Below are 17,317 nucleotides of genomic sequence, written 5' to 3'. Positions count from 1 at the left end.
TAAAGTATTTTTAATTCTTAATAAGCACATGAGCTTTGTTACAAGAAAGAAAGAAAGAAAGAAAGAAAGAAAGAAAGAAAGAAAGAAAGAAAGAAAGAGAAAGAAAAAGAAAGAAGCTAGAAGTGGTGCTGTGGCTCAATTGGCAGAGTTCTATCCTTGAGAAAGCCCCCAGACAGTGCTCAAGCCCTGAGTTCAAGCCTCAGGACTGGCAAAAAAAAAAAAAAAAAAAGCCACAAGTAGTGCTGTGGCTCAAGTGGTAGAGGTTTAGCCTTGAGAAAATCAAGATAGTGTTCAGACCCCAAAGCCCTGGGACTGGCAAAAAAAAAAAAGGAAATACTATATAGGATGCTATAAGAACCAGATGCTACAATAACAATGCATGCATACCAAGGAAAAGCTCAGCACATAGTGCTACAATATCGTGAATTCTTTTCCTCAACAATTATAAACAGGAAGGAAATTTTCATTTTATTCTGAACTTATTTCTTCTTTTTTTTGCCAGTCCTGGGTAGGCTTGAACACAGGACCTGGGCATTGTCCCTGAACTTTTGCTCAAGGCTAGCACTCTACCACTTGAGCCACACTGCCACTTTGGGCCTTTGCTGTTTATGTGGTACTAAGGATTCAAACTCAGGGCTTCACGCATGCTAGGCAGGCACTCTATTATTAAGCTACATTCCCAGCCCCCGGAACTGATTTCTTACTATCTCTTTCTATTTCCTCGCAATAATATTAGCAAAAATATAATTCTACTCCCTAACTTATACAAGGAAGCTTGCCAAGCATGCATGATGCCTTGGGTTCAATTCCTCAAAATCACAAACAGGAAAAAATAAATAAAACACTGAAGTAGCAACGTGGCTCAAGTGGTAGAGTGCTAACCTTGAGCAAAAGCAGCTCGGAGACAGTACCCAGGCTCCATGTTCAGTTCAAGCCCCAGGACTGGCAAAACAAAACAAAACAAAAAAAAAACCTATGAGTGCAAGATCCTGGATTAAGCAATAATAAAACAGAAGTAGCCAGGTTCGAGTGGTGCATGCCTGTAATCCAAGCTACTCAGGGGGCTGAGACCTGAAAGATTATGGCTTGAAGCCAGCCTGAACAGAAAAGTCCTTTAGACTTCCATGTCCAACTAATCAGCAAAATTCCCTACTTATTAACACATGCCAGCCACAAGTAAGAAAGATGAGAGCAAAAAGCCCAATACCGACACGAAACAAATGACAGAGCAGAAGCACTGAGGAATGCAAAGGCCCTAGAACTGACAATTGCTGAAGCCAAGTGGAAACTACATCAACATTGGTATTTTATTACAATATTCTCTCCTTTTACCTGCATAACACTTTCCAAGTAAAACTGTTTTATTGTTATAAACATCAAGACACACTCAGACATAGACATACACACACGCACACACACAAATAGCTTTCCTTTAAATTTTTTATTACATCACAAACATGGCTTTTTTTTTTTTTTTAAATCAGTCGTGAGGCTTGAACTCTGGGTCTAGATAGTATCCCTGAGCTATTCAGCTCAAGGTTAGTGCTCTACCCCTTCAGCCACAGCACCACTTCATTTTCTTTTTTTTTTTTTTCTTTTTCTTTTTTGCTAGTCTTGGGGGCTGAACTCAGAGCCTAAGCACTGTTCTTGGGCTTTCTTGAAGTCTAATGCTCTTACACAGCACCACTTTTGAGTCTTCCTGCGTGCTAGGCAAGCACTCTATCACTAGGCCAAACTCGCACACCCCCCACACACACATACACATTTCCGGTTTCCTGATGGTTAATTGTAGACAAGGGTCTCACGGACTTTTGTGCCCGGGCTGGCTTTGAACTGAGATCATCCAATCTCAGCCTCCTGAGTAGCTAGGATTACAGGTATATGCCACCAGCACCCAACAAAAATGTTTAAAACAAAAAACAAAAAAACCACACACCTTAACTAACCCCTTGGCTTGGGTTCCAAGGCCTTCCAAGTAAGTCTCTTATGCTTTCTGATCCTCTATGACTTATGACAAGAGTCAGCAAGCCAAAGCTGGACCGTTCCTTGTTTTGTGCTATTGATAATTGTCTGGGGGGAGGGTGGGAAGGAAGGGCAGGGAGTCAAGAAAATCCCATGACATGAAAAACTGAAAAAGATCAGAAAATGTTATTGAAATCCAGTCACACTCATCAATTTTACATATTGGCTGTAGCTACCTTTGAGCTACAATAATAGAGCTGATTAGCTGAATACAATTTTTAAGAGATCATAAGACCTACAATGTCTAAAAACTATGCCTTCTCCTCCTTCCCTTTTATCAATGTTCATTATTATCTCTCCACTGCTGAAGATCCAGCTACTCCTGAAAGTCCAAGCTCCCTTCCTCTCCTCTTCCAAACCCTGCCTATTATCAGCAGCTTATGTAGAAGCATGTACACATAACATTATTTATTACTATATGAGGTCTTTGGTACATCTAGAAGCTGATGACTCACCTTCATTGCTAATTTTTCAAAGCAAGCAATCAGGCTAGCATCTAGGAAGGAGAGAACATGTGATATAGAAAGATGAGAAAATTCCTTAGGAAACCCATCAGACAATGTCAGTGCCTCTCCCTATCATGTCATCAGTTACGAATGCCTCCCTGATGCTAATTCAAAAATGAAATAAAGATAAAGGTTATGGGAATGGAAGAAGAAATGAAGACCTGTCATTCCAGTAATTCAAAGAGTCACAAACCAGATCGTGGAAACAGTAGCAAATAAAGAGGCAGAGCTCACCAGGCTAACAGCCTTAACAAGTCAGAAGCAGAGAGTAAAAGAAGAACACGAAAGTGCTTCACTAGATCACTCCAAAGGTGTCCAGGGTCACATGTCCAGACTTCCTAAGGTAAGCACACAAAATACAATGACCAATGTAGGCCTAAAACCCCAGAATCACTACCATCTTTGCCTGGCATTTGAAAATGGAAAACCAAGAAACTTACCTGGGGGCTGGAAGTGAGGCCCAGTGGTAGAGTCCTTGACTACTAGCATGCACAGTGACCCAGGTTCAATTCCTCAGTACCATATACATGGGGAAAAAAAAGTCTGAAGTGGTACTGTGGATCAAATGGTAGAGAGCTCTAGCCTTGAGAAAGCCCAAGGATAGTGCTCTGAGTTCAAGACACAGGACTGGCCAAAAAAAAAAAAAAAAAAAAGTGAAAAGAAAAAAAAAACGTATCTATCTCTGTAACTGAAGTCACAGCTAAGAAACTCTCAGCTTTGAAAGATACCCAATGATTTTATCTCCTATCAAAAGTAGCAGCCAAGAAAGGAACCAATGTGGGGAGGGGGGAGGGAAATGGCGACAAAAACAAGAGAAGGTATTCAAGTGTGTGAAGTAATGCTCCTTCTATCTGGCGAATATAACTGTAACCCTTCTAATAATAATACATACATACACACATATATATATATGAAATGAACCGGGGCAGGAGTTTGGCCTAGTGGTAGAATGCTCACCTAGCATGCACGAAGACCCGGGTTCGATTCCTCGGAATCACACATACATAGAAAAAAGCCAGAAGTGGTGCTGAGGCTCAAGTGGTAGAGCTCTAGCCTTGAGAAAGTCCAAGGACAGTGCTCAGGCCCTGAGCTCAAGCCCAGGACCGGCAAAAAAAAAAAAAGAAAGAAATGAACCAATGTTTTCTGAAGTATACAGATGCCACCAAAGGTCAGGATTTGATCTTACTATCCATGAGTTCCCAAAAAGACTGTGAATTCTAAGACCTAGTCCTGGGAGGTCACACAGGAGTGTAAATCTGCCATAAATTCAGTGTCCCCAGCATGGCAGGGCTGCTCCAGGCTATTAATACAGCCCTGAGATACATTACTCTTGTCTGGATCAAGGCAGACCAGAGTCTTAGTCAAACCAGGCTCCACAGAGAACCAGCGTTGTACTGTGCACGATTCTAAAATAAGATTAGAAGCAAAGACTCTAACAAAATAGCCTGCCTCCAGTCCAGAAGGCTCTGGGAGCAACACAAAGACAACATTCAAGTCTGTAAATGAAAAAAGCTGTTTTCAATTTTGAAGAGTTCCAAAAGACCAGAATAGGACTATTGACTGAAAGTTAGAAAGAGACTTTTTTTTTTTTGGCCACCCATGGGGCTTTAAGTCAGAACCTAGGCACTGTCCTTGGGCTTTCTCAAGGCTAGAATTCTACCACTTGAACCCCAGTACCATTTCCGGCTTTTTTTTCTATGTATGTGGTACCAAGGAATTGAACCCGGGTCTTTGTGCATGCTAGTCAAGCACTAGGCCAAACTCTCAGCCCTGAAAGAGACATTTTCAAAGGCAGCTAATAATCAGAGATTTCCCTACATCAAATAAGCTTGCCTTTAACATAACTAGGTCCTTGCCTCCTTGCTTACCAAGAGTTTTATGGAACAGGAAGGCCTGCAAATCATTAGACCAGCAAGTGAAATGTAAAGCTCTTGTGCTCTTCTCATTTAGCTGAAATGTTATATATTCACGATGATTCAGCGGTCCAAACAATAGTTTAACTCATTTACCTTTTTGTTTTGTTGGCTTGAACTCAGGGCCTGGTTACTGTCCCTGAGCTTCTTTTGCTCAAGGTTAGCCTTCTACTACTTGAGCCACCGCTTCATTTGTGCTTTTTTTTTTTTTTTTGGTAGTTTATTGGAAGTAAGAGCCTCTCAGACTTTCCTGGCCAGGCTGGCTTTGAACTGTAATCCTTGGATGTCAGCCTCCTCAGTAGCTAGGATTACAGGCATAAGACATGGGTGCCAGGCTCCACCATTCACTTTTAAAAGCATCATACTAAAAATGAAGTAGGGAACCTAGCACTAGTAACTCATGGCTGTAATCCTAACTACTAAGAAGGCTGAGACCTGAAAAATCCCAGTTCAAAGCATGTCAAGGCAGAAAATTCAGCAAGACTCATCTACAAAATAACCCACAAGGGGCCGGGAGTTTGGCCTAGTGGTTAAAGTGCTTGCCTAGCATGCATGAAGACCCGGGTTCGATTCCTCGGTACCACATATATAGAAAAAAGCCGGAAGTTGTGCTGAGGCTCAAGTGGTAGAGCTCTAGCCTTGAGAAAGTCCAAGGACAGTGCTCAGGCCCTGAGCTCAAGCCCAGGACTGGCAAAAAAAAAAAAAAAAAATAACCCACAAAACAACTGCACTGGAGGTCTTGCGTAAGTGGTGGAGCATTAGCCATAAGAAGAAAGAGCAGAAGGCCCTAAGTTCAAGACTCCAGTTCTAATATAAAAAGCTGGGACTAGGAGCCAGGAGTTTGGTCGAGTAGCAGAGTGCTTGCCTAGCATGCACAAAGACCCAGGTTCAATTCCTTGGTACCACATACATAGAAAAGCTGGAAGTGGTGCTGTGGCTCAAGTGATAGAGAGCTAGACTTGAGGAAAGCCCAAGGACAGTGCTCAGGCCCTGAGATCAAGCCCAGGACTGGCAAAAGGAAAAAAAAAAAAAATGTTGAGGCTAGAACTCAGTGGTAGAGTGGTTGCCCAGCATGGGTCAAGTCCTGGATTTAACCCCCAACATTGCAAAAGAAAATTTTTAATGTTATACACACACACACACACACACACACACACACACACACACACACACCTCTCACACTGTACCTAACTAAAGAGAATCTGCTCACTTTCCCACCTGTTCTCCTACCTTAGGGCAAGTGATTTCTCAACTCGACTTCTCCCATAATCTCCCAACTTCACCTCTGACCCAGCACTGTACAGACACTTAGATCAGTCAATCTAGCCTAGGGCAGAGTTCACTAATACAATACTTGCTTAGCATGTTCAAACAAAACACTGGATTTGATTCCCCAGCACCAAAAAAGAAAAGGAATTCTTGGGTCCATGGAAGCATGGCTCTGTTGGTAGAGCCAGTGAGGTTCAAGTCTACATCTCAGACTTAAAATAATAAGAAGAAGAAGAATTTAAACTCCGGATTTCTGGTAATTAACTTTTTTTAAAAGCACCTACCCAAAAGAGAAGTCAAGCTTATCAACAGTCTAAGAAAGGGTGGGTCTTTTTCTTCTGGATGTGTTCAGTGACTGGAAGCTCTCAGAACTCACTGCCATTCAACTTGTCACTGCTGACCATCTCCCATTTTGCAGCTGATACCTTTTTTGACAAATGTACTGCCTGTGGGTTTTCTCTATACAGTATCATGCATAGTCATATGCAACAAGAATCAAAGCGCTCCAGGGAGAACAAATCTTGGGTGACAAAGACATCATGTGAGCCTTTCAGCACAAAAGCTCATACTTATTTCACAGAAATTCTCTTCTTCACCCTACCATCACAGCCATATTACATACTCTTTCGATTTGGGGTGAGCGGGGTGTAACCTAGGGTTTTGCATATGCTAAGCATGTGCTCTGCTATTAAGCTACAGTCCAACTTTTATTTCATTTGGGGGAAAAAAATCCCCATAGGAAGTTAATACTGGAAAAAATTAAACATTCTACATTCATACTTTACTGTGACATTATTTTAATGGAAAAATACATTCCAAGTTTGAGAAAAGGACTAATTAAACTGAAGTATCAAGAAACAATTTAATGTAGTAAAAAAAAAAATGCCTCTCAATGGCTAAAGGGAAAGAAAGTATAAAACTAGGTAAGAGAAGAAAGGAAATCAGACCAGGAAGAATGTAAAGGGAGGGAGAAAAGGAAAAGAAGCCAAAAAAGTGAGCAGATTCTAGTGAAACAAGGCAGGATCAAGTTTAATATGCCATCCACCCCTCCAACTCCACAAGGAGTAACTAAAGGAGAACTCTAATTTCTCAATTTAACTGTAACTATGATTTACCAGGATACTTCCCAAAACAACACAAAATAAACCCAGCCCTTTTTCCATAACTCTTCAAATGTTTCAGGTCAAGAGAACCGGAGTCCTCTGATCTCCAGAATAAATAGTACTGCGTTTCCTTCAACCACATAAACACATTTTAGCTTGAAAGGCAAAGCCTAACAGTGAAAAGAATATAATGTATTTAACTGAAAACTTGGACTCAAATCCAAGTTTAGCCACTAATTGGCTCTATATTCTTAATCTTATTTTCTCATCCTGTATAAGGAAAATATAATGTACTATTTGTTGGAAGAAGAATTCAATGAGATTTGCACAAAAATGAATACTTGTTTTCCAACATGGTTTTATAGATAGATACTAGATTCTACTGTATTATCAAAATATACTTCACAAATTTTATAATTAGTTTCATAGTTCTGGAAACACAACCCACTTAGGCTCATATATGATGGATGGACAATGGGAAAGATGAGTAAATAGGTGTTAATACAGAAAGGGATGAGTATTGTTAGCTCATGTCCACAACCCTAGCTACTCAGGAGGCTGAGATCTGAAGATCACAGTTCAAAGACAGCCAGGGCAGAAAAGTCTGTGAGATTCTTATCTCCAGTGATCCACCAAAAAGCAAAAAGTGGAGCTGTGGCTCAAGTAGTGAACATTAGCCTTGAACAAAAAGCTCAAGAATAACACCCAGGCCCTGAATTCAAGCCCCAAGACTAGCACACAAGAAAATATATGTGCCCGAAGATCAAGTCCCACGACAGACCAAAAAAAAAAAAAAAAAGGCTATGCCAGCAGAGGGAGACAGAGATTCAAGTGATTTTAAGGAACTGAAACAAAATTTCAAGACTGGTTCCCACCTCAATGAAGTATCTAAAGAGAAGGAAAGATGGGGTGTTTAGACCAGAGATCAGTGAAGGAGCATTCCAAATACCAAATTAAAAGAGGCCTTGTTTACATTAACACAGTGGGAAAAGTTAAAGGGTAAAAGACTTAAGTATAAGAAAACCTCTAGACTTAACCAGTGAAAAAGTATAACAAATATGTGGTTAAAGATCCAGGAAAACATTACTAAAAGGTCTTTACTCAGCCTAGTGCCAAGTGGCTCGTGCTTATGGACCTAGTTACTCAGGAGTCTGAAATTGGAAGAACTGAAGTTCAAGGACAGCCCAACCAACAGTTTGAAAATTCCCTCTCAATCAACAACAACAACAAAAAAAATGAGTGCAAGCAGGATGGCAGTAGCTTGTTCCTATAATGCTAGTTACCCAGGAGGCCAAGATCTGAGAACTACAGTTGGAAGGCAACCTGGGCAGATAAATCAGAAAAATCTCCAATTAATCAACAAAAGGTGAAGGTATATCTCAAATGAAAGACCGTAAACTAAAGGAGAAAAAAGCTGAAGGAGAGAAAAATGCTAAAAGAGTCTGAGGCCCAGTGTTCAAGGCTCAGTTTAAAAAAACAATAACAAGCCAGGCAAGGTGGCTCAAACCTATAATCCTAGTTACTCAGGAGGCTGAGATCTGAGGATCGGGGTTCAAAGCCAGCTCGGGCACTAAAGTCATGAGACTCCAATTAACCACTAGAAAAGCGGAAATGGTGCTGTGGCTCCAGGGGTAGGGTGGTAGCCTTAGCTGAAGAGCACAGGGACAGCACCCAGGCCCAGAGTTCAAGCCCCACAACTGACAAAAAAAAGAAAAAACAGTGAGACCCTATTTGAAAAATAACTAAAGCCAAAAGGACTAGGACATAGTTCAAGCAGTAGAGCACCTACCCAGAATGGACAAAGCCCCAAGTTCAAACCTAAGCATCACAAAAAAATAAAATGATTTTCATTTTTTTCTCTAATGGATAGACTCTCTTTTGGAGGTTACTAAATTATCCCTTGAACAATAAATTCAGTAATAGTATGAAGAATTAAGAATTTGCATTTTTAATTTTTTTTTTTTTCCAGTTCTGGGCTTGAGCTTAGGGCCTGAGCACTGTCCTTGGACTTTCTCAAGGCTAGAGCTTGGTGCCTGAGCCTCAGAACCACTTCGGCTATTTTCTATGTATGTGGTAAAGTGGAATTGAGCCCAGGTCTTCATGCATGCTAGGCAAACACTACCACTAGGCTCAACTCCCAGCCCCCGCATTATTAATTTTATCTCAAGATTATTTTCGGTAGTGCTAGAATTTAAACTCAGGGCCTTAAGCTTCTTAGACAAATGATCTACTAGAGCCATATCTCTAGCCCCAAGATACTTTCAAATGTATTTTTAATACATTTTGATCCATTACAAGTTATGCTTCTAAGTCTTATTTGAGATAAGTGCACAGCAGACCACCATAAATTTTAAAGGCTTCACAGACAAAAAGAACACCTGTCACATTCATAGCCAGGCCTTCCCCTCAGAATACGCCCCCCCAATTCCCTATTTTTCATCGTTTTGTGTGTGTGCATACATTAAGACTCGAACTGAGAGCCTCCACTCAAGCTTGGCTTTCTGCCTCTCTTGCTCATGGCTAGCAATCAGCATTCTATCACTTGATCCCAGCATTTTGCTGGTTAATTAAAGATGGAGTCTCATAGACTTTTTAGTCTGGGCTGGCTTCAAACTTCAGTCTTCCAGACCTAAACCTTCTGAATGGCTAGGATTGCAGGCATAAGTTACCAGATTCTGGCTTTTTTTTTTTTTTTTTTTAAGAATCTCACTATATAGCTCAGACTAGTCCTGACTTTGCAATCCTCCTGCCTCAGCCATCTTAGTGCTGACCCATAAGGACCAGCTAACAAGTCCTCCAGTTTGGTTTGGTTTGGTTTGGTTTGGTTTTGGGGGGGGTCCCGTTTGGGGCTTGAACTCTTCAGCTCAAGACTAGCACTCTACCACTTGAGCTACAACACCACTTCCAGTTTTCTGGAGAATTGGAGGTTAGATCTCACGGACTTTGGGACTTTCGTGCCCAGGATGGTTTTAATCATGGTTTTCAGCTCTCTCTCCGCCTCCTGAGTTACTAGGGTACAGGCAGGATCCCAAAGCATTTGGCTTCCCTCGGATTTTTAAGCCTAAAGTTTTTTGTGTAGTGCTGTGGAACTCATGCTCCCTTAGACTAGTTTGTTTCTCTTTCTCTCTCTCTCTCTTTCTCTCTCACTCTCTTTCCCGGTCCTGGGGTTTGAACTCAGGGCCTAAGTACTGTCCTTGGGCTTTTTCCTCAAAGATAGCATTCTACCACTTGAACCACAGCACCACTTCTGGCCTTTTCTAGGTATGTGGTACAGAGGAATCAAACCCGGGTCTTCGTGCATGCTAGGCAAGCACTTTAACCACTAGGCCAAACTCCCGGCCATCCAAGACTGGTTTCTTGATTGTTATGTTTTTTCAGAAGCCAGAGTGTTAAAGGATATCTGCATAGATAGAGAACCTATGATAATTCTTCACCTCAAAGATAGTCTATTCGGTACTTACAGTTCCAACTGTTAGGAATTTTCCAGCCTAGATTTGTTTTGTTGTCACATGCACTTACCAAAGAGAGGGGGAAGCCTTGAAATTTTATATCCAGTAAGAAAGACTGAAGAGGTCACATTATCCAAAAAGAAATGCATTCTTTACCTGACTTATGTAACTCTAACCCCTCTGTATATTACCTTTATAATAACAAAAAAATTAAGAATGTAACCTACAAAAAAAAAAGATTTATACCTAAGAATGAGCTGAATAGGAGCATCTTTAACATTAGGCAAATTTAATACACTGCCTATAGATTATGACCACAAAATAAACTCATATTAACTCTCAAAAATAATCTAAACTGGATGCCAGTGGCTCATACCTGTAATCCTAGCTACTCAGGAGGCTAAGATCCACAGAATTTTGGCTCTAGGCCATGAGGGCAGAAGTAGCTATGAGACTTCTTTGCCAATATAATCAGCAAAAAGAAAGAATAGAAGTGTGACTCAAGGAATAGAGTGCCAGCAGAGTGAGCAAGTTGAGACAATTTGAGGTTCTGAGTTCAAACCCCAGTCCCGCCAACAGTGGCAGTACTGTCACCAACAACATCATCTATATTTGAGTCCTAGAAAAGTGAGGAGTGAGCACTCAGGCTTGGTTTGATGAGGCAGAAGCCTGGGAGGAAAGCAAGGTTTGAATCTGATCAGGAAAAGCTCCTAGGTTGGTGGGTAGCCTTTTCCCTCAGGTCACAGACTTTATTAACATGGGGATTAATCATTTGTATTTGGGAGTGGCAGAACTGGGGACCAACTGCCTGCCAAGAGTTTTAGAAATCAATTCCATTGTGATCTTCCATTTCACCCTTCCAATTTATGGCATTCAGGAGGCAAATGAAAAGCATTATGAAAAATTACTCAAAAAAGTCAGGCACCTTCTAATGTCCTCTGATGTTAATGCTCAATGACTTGACTTTCAACATGAATTTACCTCGAGAGATGACAAATAGGCTATGCTAGAGTCTCGGTGACCATGGGAAGACCATTTTCCACCCATGGAAAATCTCTTATCCTAATGAACCATCTCATCAAGAATGGGCCAAAGACAGTTCAGTATCTCAGAGAGGTCTTCCAACGTCCTAAATGTTAAGAGATTTTTCAATTCAGCCGATGAGGTGGCTCACGCCTATAATAGATTAACAATTGTGTATAACAAGAGAGAACTATCAGACTGGTTACTGTACTTCCTATCCTAAGACATTTCCTAAAAGATTATTGACCACAGGTAACTTGTCCCACAGTATGAGCTCTGTCCCTACACCAGATATTGTTACTTCAGAAAAAAAGAATGAGCTTCTTAATGCTGTAAGGCTATGTAATAAAAGTGAGTATAGTGACCATATAATACCCCAAATGCAATAGACACTATTTGAGAACAATTAAAAATATAACATATGGGCTGGGAGTTTGGCCTAGTGGTAGAGTGCTTGCCTAGCATGCACGAAGACCAGGGTTCAATTCCTAGGTACCACATACTCAGAAGACAGCTAGAAATGGTGTTGTGGCTCAAGTGGTAGAGTGCTAGCCTTGAGAAAGCTCAAGGATAGTGCTCATGCCCTGAGTTCAAGCCCCGGGACTGGCAAAAATATATTTATTTATTTATTTATTTATATATATGTATGTACATATATATATATATATATTATAGTATGAATTTAGTACCAAATTAGAATTTACTACCAAATTATCTACCATTTTAGTTTCACTATTGTGGTATTAAAAGTTCATATTATAGGGACCAGGAGCATGGCTTAATGGTAGAATGCTTGCCTAGTATACACAAAAGCCCTGGGTTCAATTCCTCCATATCACATACACAGAAAAAGCCAGAAGTGGTATTATGGCTTGAATGGTAGAGCACTAGCCTTGAACAAAAGAAGCTCAGGAACAGTGCCCAGACACTAAGTTCAAGCCCCAGGACTAGCCAAAAAAAAAAAAAATAATAATAATAATAAAGCTCATACTAGAGAACAAAGATGAAAAAGAATATGCAAAAGAAATATTCAGAAGAAAATGTAGGAGGGGTTGTTTGTTCTTTTCAAAGAGGGTGGCTGGCTGAGTTCTTGCCTAGCATGTACAAAACACCAGGCTCCCTCTCAGCACCAAAAACAGCAATAAAAGAATATTAGCAACAACAACCTCAGAAATATTCTGACAGAATAAAAGCAGTGAAATACTAGGTTCCAGGCTCTCCTTATTCCTAAATGTCACAGTAATAAGTACCATAACCCATCTCTTAACATCATCATCACTTCTTTTCATAAGAAATGCTTATAACTTAAAAAAAATAAGATCTTGCAAGAGCCGAGAATGTGACTTAGTGATAAAGCTCTTGCCTAGCAGATGGGAATTTGCCCTAGTGGTAGAGTGCTTGCCCAGCATACAGGAAGACCCAGGTTTGATTCCTCGGTACCACATACATAGAAAAGCCAGAAGTGATGCTATGGCTCACGTGGTAGAACTGTAATCTTGAGAAAACCCAAGGACAGTGCTCAGGCCCTGAGTTCAAGCCCCAGGACTGTCACAAAAAAAAAAAAAAGGCACCTCTGTCCCCTGAACAAGGAAAATGAAGGTCCAAAAGGGAAAGCTGACTGATCCAAAGTCATAATGTGAAGACCATCTGTCATCATTCCTCTACTGAAGATAAACGGTTTGCAAAATGCTTTCATGTTAGCCATGTGATTTCAACATACAGTGATTACATGGCAAGGCTTATGCATTAAGAAAACCCACCCCAAGAGTAATTTTGAACCTACGCAATACTATCACACCTGAGTCCTCTCATCAAATGTACTGTTTCAAGTTAGTTATTTTGAAAGATATCCATGCCCAAACAACACACAGCAGGTATGAAAAGTTGGGGTCTGGAATAAGAACTCTGAAAACAAACTTAAACCTTCACCACAACTCCAGGAATTTCTGTCTACTCTCTAACCTTCGATACTTGACACTCAAGCAATACGGACTGTTATCAAGATACACAGTGACAAATGTTTTTTTTCTATGATATAGTTACAACTTTTCTTATTGAAAAATAAATGCAAGGAAATCCCAGCATACCTAGAGTATACATAGGCAACCATTACAAAGCATACTGCAGGTATCCAAAATTGTGATGTGTCCTTGGGCTTTCTCAAGGCTAGAGCTCTACCACTTGAGCCACAGCACCGTTTTTTGCCTTTTTCTATGTATTTGTGGTACCAAGGAATCGAACCCTGGTCTTCATGCATGCTAGGCAAGCACTCTACCACTAGGCCAAACTCCCGGCCCAAAACAGTTATTTCTTTATAGAAAAAAAATACAGATCAAAACGTTCTCACTATATTCCTTTTCTATACTGATTATATGTGTGTGTGTGTGTGTGTGTGTGTGTGTGTGTGTGTGTGCGCGCGCATGTGCACACATAGTGTGGTTTGAACTTAAGGCCTCTTGCTCTCACTCTAGCTTGCTTGCTCAGAGCTGGCACTCTACCCCTGAGCCATGTCTCCAGCATTTTGCTGGTCAATTAAAGACGGAGTCTCAAAGAACTTTTTCTGTCTGGGTTGATTTCAAACCCATATTCAGTGAGTCCTGAGTAGCTAGAATTACAGGCGTGAGCCCCAGGCACACAGCTATTTGGGTGTTGGACTATGGACTTTTTGTTTTGTTTTTTAGATGCTGGTCCTGGGGCTTGAACTCAAGTCCTTGGCACTGAGAGCTTTTGTGATCCAGGCTACTGTGCTACCACTTGAGCCATGTCTGTTTATTTTTTTGGTCCAGCATGGGGTTTGAACTGGGGGGGCTGGGCATGTCCCTCAGCTCTTTGGATCATGGTTAGCATTCTACCACATTGAGCCTCCAGTTTTCTGGTAGATAATTGGAAGTAAGAGTCTCATGAACTTTCCTGCCACAGCTGGCTTTGAACTGCCATGCTCAGATCACTACTCCGGCATTTCCAGCTTTTTTTTGTAGATAATTGGAGATAAAGACTCTCACAGACTTTCCTACCAAGGCTGGCTTCAAACTGTGGTCCTCACATCTGAGCCTCTTAAGTAGCTAGGATTATCCAGCTTGTTTTTAGTCTTTTAATGAGGTTTGGACCAAGGAACTCACATATGCTGAGCAAGCATTCTATCATTGAGCTCCATACCCAGCCCTACCTTGTCTTAATTATTAAGGGAAAATTGTAACTACAGAGGACTGATTCCAGAGTCTACACAGATAAATAACATCATCTACGGATACGCAAGTCTCTTACAGAAAATAGTGAAATATGTGTTTATATGTTTCATAACCTACAAACAGGTACTCCAGTATCGTTAGAACATCTTTAGATTTCTTTTACTACCTAAATACAAGGAAAATGAGATCGTGTTATACTGTACTTAGCAAATGGTGACAAGAAAAAAAAAGTCTGTACATGTTCTGCACATCATTTTTTTCTGTTTTTTTTTTTTTTTCTTTGTTCAAAGACCAATTTAGCTAGGCTTCGGTGGCTCACACTTGTAATACCAGCTATTATTAAAAGACCTGAGAATCACGGTTCAAATCCTGCCAGGGCGGGGAAAGTGATAGGCCCCAAATCTTGGTTAGACTTTGCAAATTCGTACAGTCTTGTTTTGTAGCCAGGCTATCCTCCGGCTTCACTTCCAAGTTTAATGAGGGAGGGGGGGAAACCCTGCTTCTTCTAACATTATTATAGAGTCTCGTATCCGTTGCAACTTCACAACAAAACCTGTAGTCAATTGGGCCCGTGAATTTACAAGAATTTTTTCCAGGCCCCTCCTTACTTGAAGAGGAATTACCAAGGGCATTAACATATTCGGGTTTCCAGCCCAGGCTATATGATTGTTTTAACTGTCACCAGTCTAAACCGATCTGGAAACTTGATTTCTTTCCTGGTCATCTGCGGGGCAAGTGGCCAAGTAAGAACTAGAATGTCTCAAAACCTAATCGTTTCAGCTGAGAGACGGGTTCCTGGAAAGACAAGATTTCCTCAGCACTACCCGGGATTATTCACTTTCGATCTGATGCAATTCGCCAGGTCTGAAGAATACAAGACACCTCCTGCTTCGGGCCGCCGGGGTCCCAGCCGAGAGGTGCAAGGCCCCGGCATGAAGCGGCGGCCGCAGCGGGCTGGGTCCGCCGCTCTCGGCCCCAGTTCCCCGGTCGGGTCTCCAGGACCCCAGAGCCATGCTGTCCCAGCCCGAGCAAGGTATCCGGGGGACGAGATGACGGCCCCGATCTCTCCCTAGACCCAAGGAAAGACAAGACCAGGGTGGTGGGGAGACGGGCGGGGCCCCAACACCCGCTCGGACGCGAAGGGGGTCCAGCCCGGCACGCTGCCGACCGGCGCCGCAGCCTGGGAACCAGACAGCGCAAGCGCGGACAGCCTCGGCGGGGCCCTCAGAGGGGGAAGGCGCAGGCGCGGGGCCCACTAGGGTCTGCGGGGCCTCCCGGGCCTGGCTGCGCGGGCGACGCGGAGGAGATAAAATGATCCGCCGGCGCAGGTAGGTTTAAGGGAACCCGGCCTGGTTCTTACCGCGCGGCACCGCCTCGCTCTCTCGCTGGCTTAGAGTAGGGGCCGGGCGGCGAGCTCGCCCGGTGGCGCGGCCCAGATCCGTTGAGTCCGGCCTCAGGGTAGCAGCCAACCCCGCGGCGCCGCTCGCCAGGCCCGCCCTGCCTCCCTCTGGACCCCGCCCTCTTCCCCGCCCCTCCTGACTACCACCGCCTCCTGCGCAGGCGCCGCACTGGCGCTGCACCGGTCCCGTCCACGTCCCGCCACTGCGCAGGCGTCTACCGTCCGGCTCACTCTCCGCCCGCCCACCCCCCCCCCACTTCACTGAACTGCGCAGGCGCCAAACTACAAGTACCTTTTGTAGCTATTTGTGCATGCGTCTTTACAAGTTCGGAGAGTAGTTACACTGTATCTTTGCTAAGTTAAAACTTTACAAGAATCATTTCAAAATTCCCTAACAATTTTTGTTTTCATTTTCCAATGTATCCCTGAGTGTATTTCTAATGAATGAATTCACAAAACACTATTTCAACCGATCCCCCTACCTGCAGCAACTATTCTACTTAATATAAACAGCTATCTAAATGAACAGATATATCTTTCCTTTAAAAAAAAAAAACAAAATAACAAGATGCTAAAGGTTCACACCTGTAATCTTAGCTATTCAAGGAGCTGAAGTCGGAGGACAATATTAAAAGCATGTGAGACACATCTCCAGTTAACCAACAAAAAGCCAAAAGTGGTGCTGTGACTCAACTGTTAGAGCAGCGCCAGGCCCTGAGCAAAAAAAACAAAACAAAACAAAAAAAGCTAAAGGACATCACCTAAGTAAGCTCTGATTTCAACCCTCAGTATGGGCACAAAACTAAACCAAAACAACATAGCCACAAGGCTTTAACACTCAGTACTCCCTAGCCTAGGATTAAGACCATGGCAGTCAACCATGGTCTTAGGGTTCAAACCCTGGCTCTATTACTTATTAGCTGTCTTTGCATCCCAGTTTTCTGTTCTTGTAAGTTGTAGTGATTCAGTAGAATGAACAGGGTGCCAGCTCCTTCAAGATATCTGGTAAGTGCACCAAGGCATTAAATCTCTACCCATAACTGGAATTTCTAATTTAAAAAATGACTCAGGTTATGCTACACCATTTTGATCTTTATAATAACTTGGGGGAAAATTGAGGTTCAAAAAGACTATTTCAGCTAGGTGCAGTGGCTCATGTTTCTAATCTCAGGAGGCTGAGATCTGAGGACTGTGGTTCAAAGCCAGCCAAGACACTAAAAGACCATCAGACTCTTATCCCCAATTATTCTCTAGAAAAGGAGAAGTGGGGCTGTGGCTCCAGGGAAGGCAGTAGACTTGACCTGAAGAGCTCAGGGACAGTGCCCAGGCCCAGGCCCGGAGTTCAAGCCCCATGATCCACAAAAAAAAAAAAAAAAAAAAAAAAAAAAAAGCCAGAAGTGGTGCTGTGGCTCAAGTAGTAATAGAGTGCTAGCCCCAAGCAAAAG

The 17,317-nt window shown here is 42.3% G+C and overlaps 1 protein-coding gene across 1 annotated transcript in view; it reads right to left on the bottom strand.

Annotated features, from left to right (window-relative positions):
* Specc1l (sperm antigen with calponin homology and coiled-coil domains 1 like) overlaps positions 1-15,973 on the bottom strand; it is a 143,298-nt gene extending 127,325 nt beyond the window's left edge. The window contains exon 1 of the mRNA XM_090320687.1: positions 15,834-15,973. The gene's annotated coding sequence lies outside the window, so the exon portion shown is untranslated. The remainder of the gene's footprint in view (positions 1-15,833) is intronic.
* Positions 15,974-17,317: the final 1,344 nt, after the last annotated feature.

This window comes from Megascapheus bottae, chromosome 28, assembly GCF_031878675.1.
Source record: "Megascapheus bottae isolate mThoBot1 chromosome 28, mThoBot2.hap1, whole genome shotgun sequence".
Taxonomy (NCBI): Eukaryota; Metazoa; Chordata; class Mammalia; order Rodentia; family Geomyidae; genus Megascapheus; species Megascapheus bottae.
This window is presented reverse-complemented; position numbering and strand designations above follow the sequence as displayed.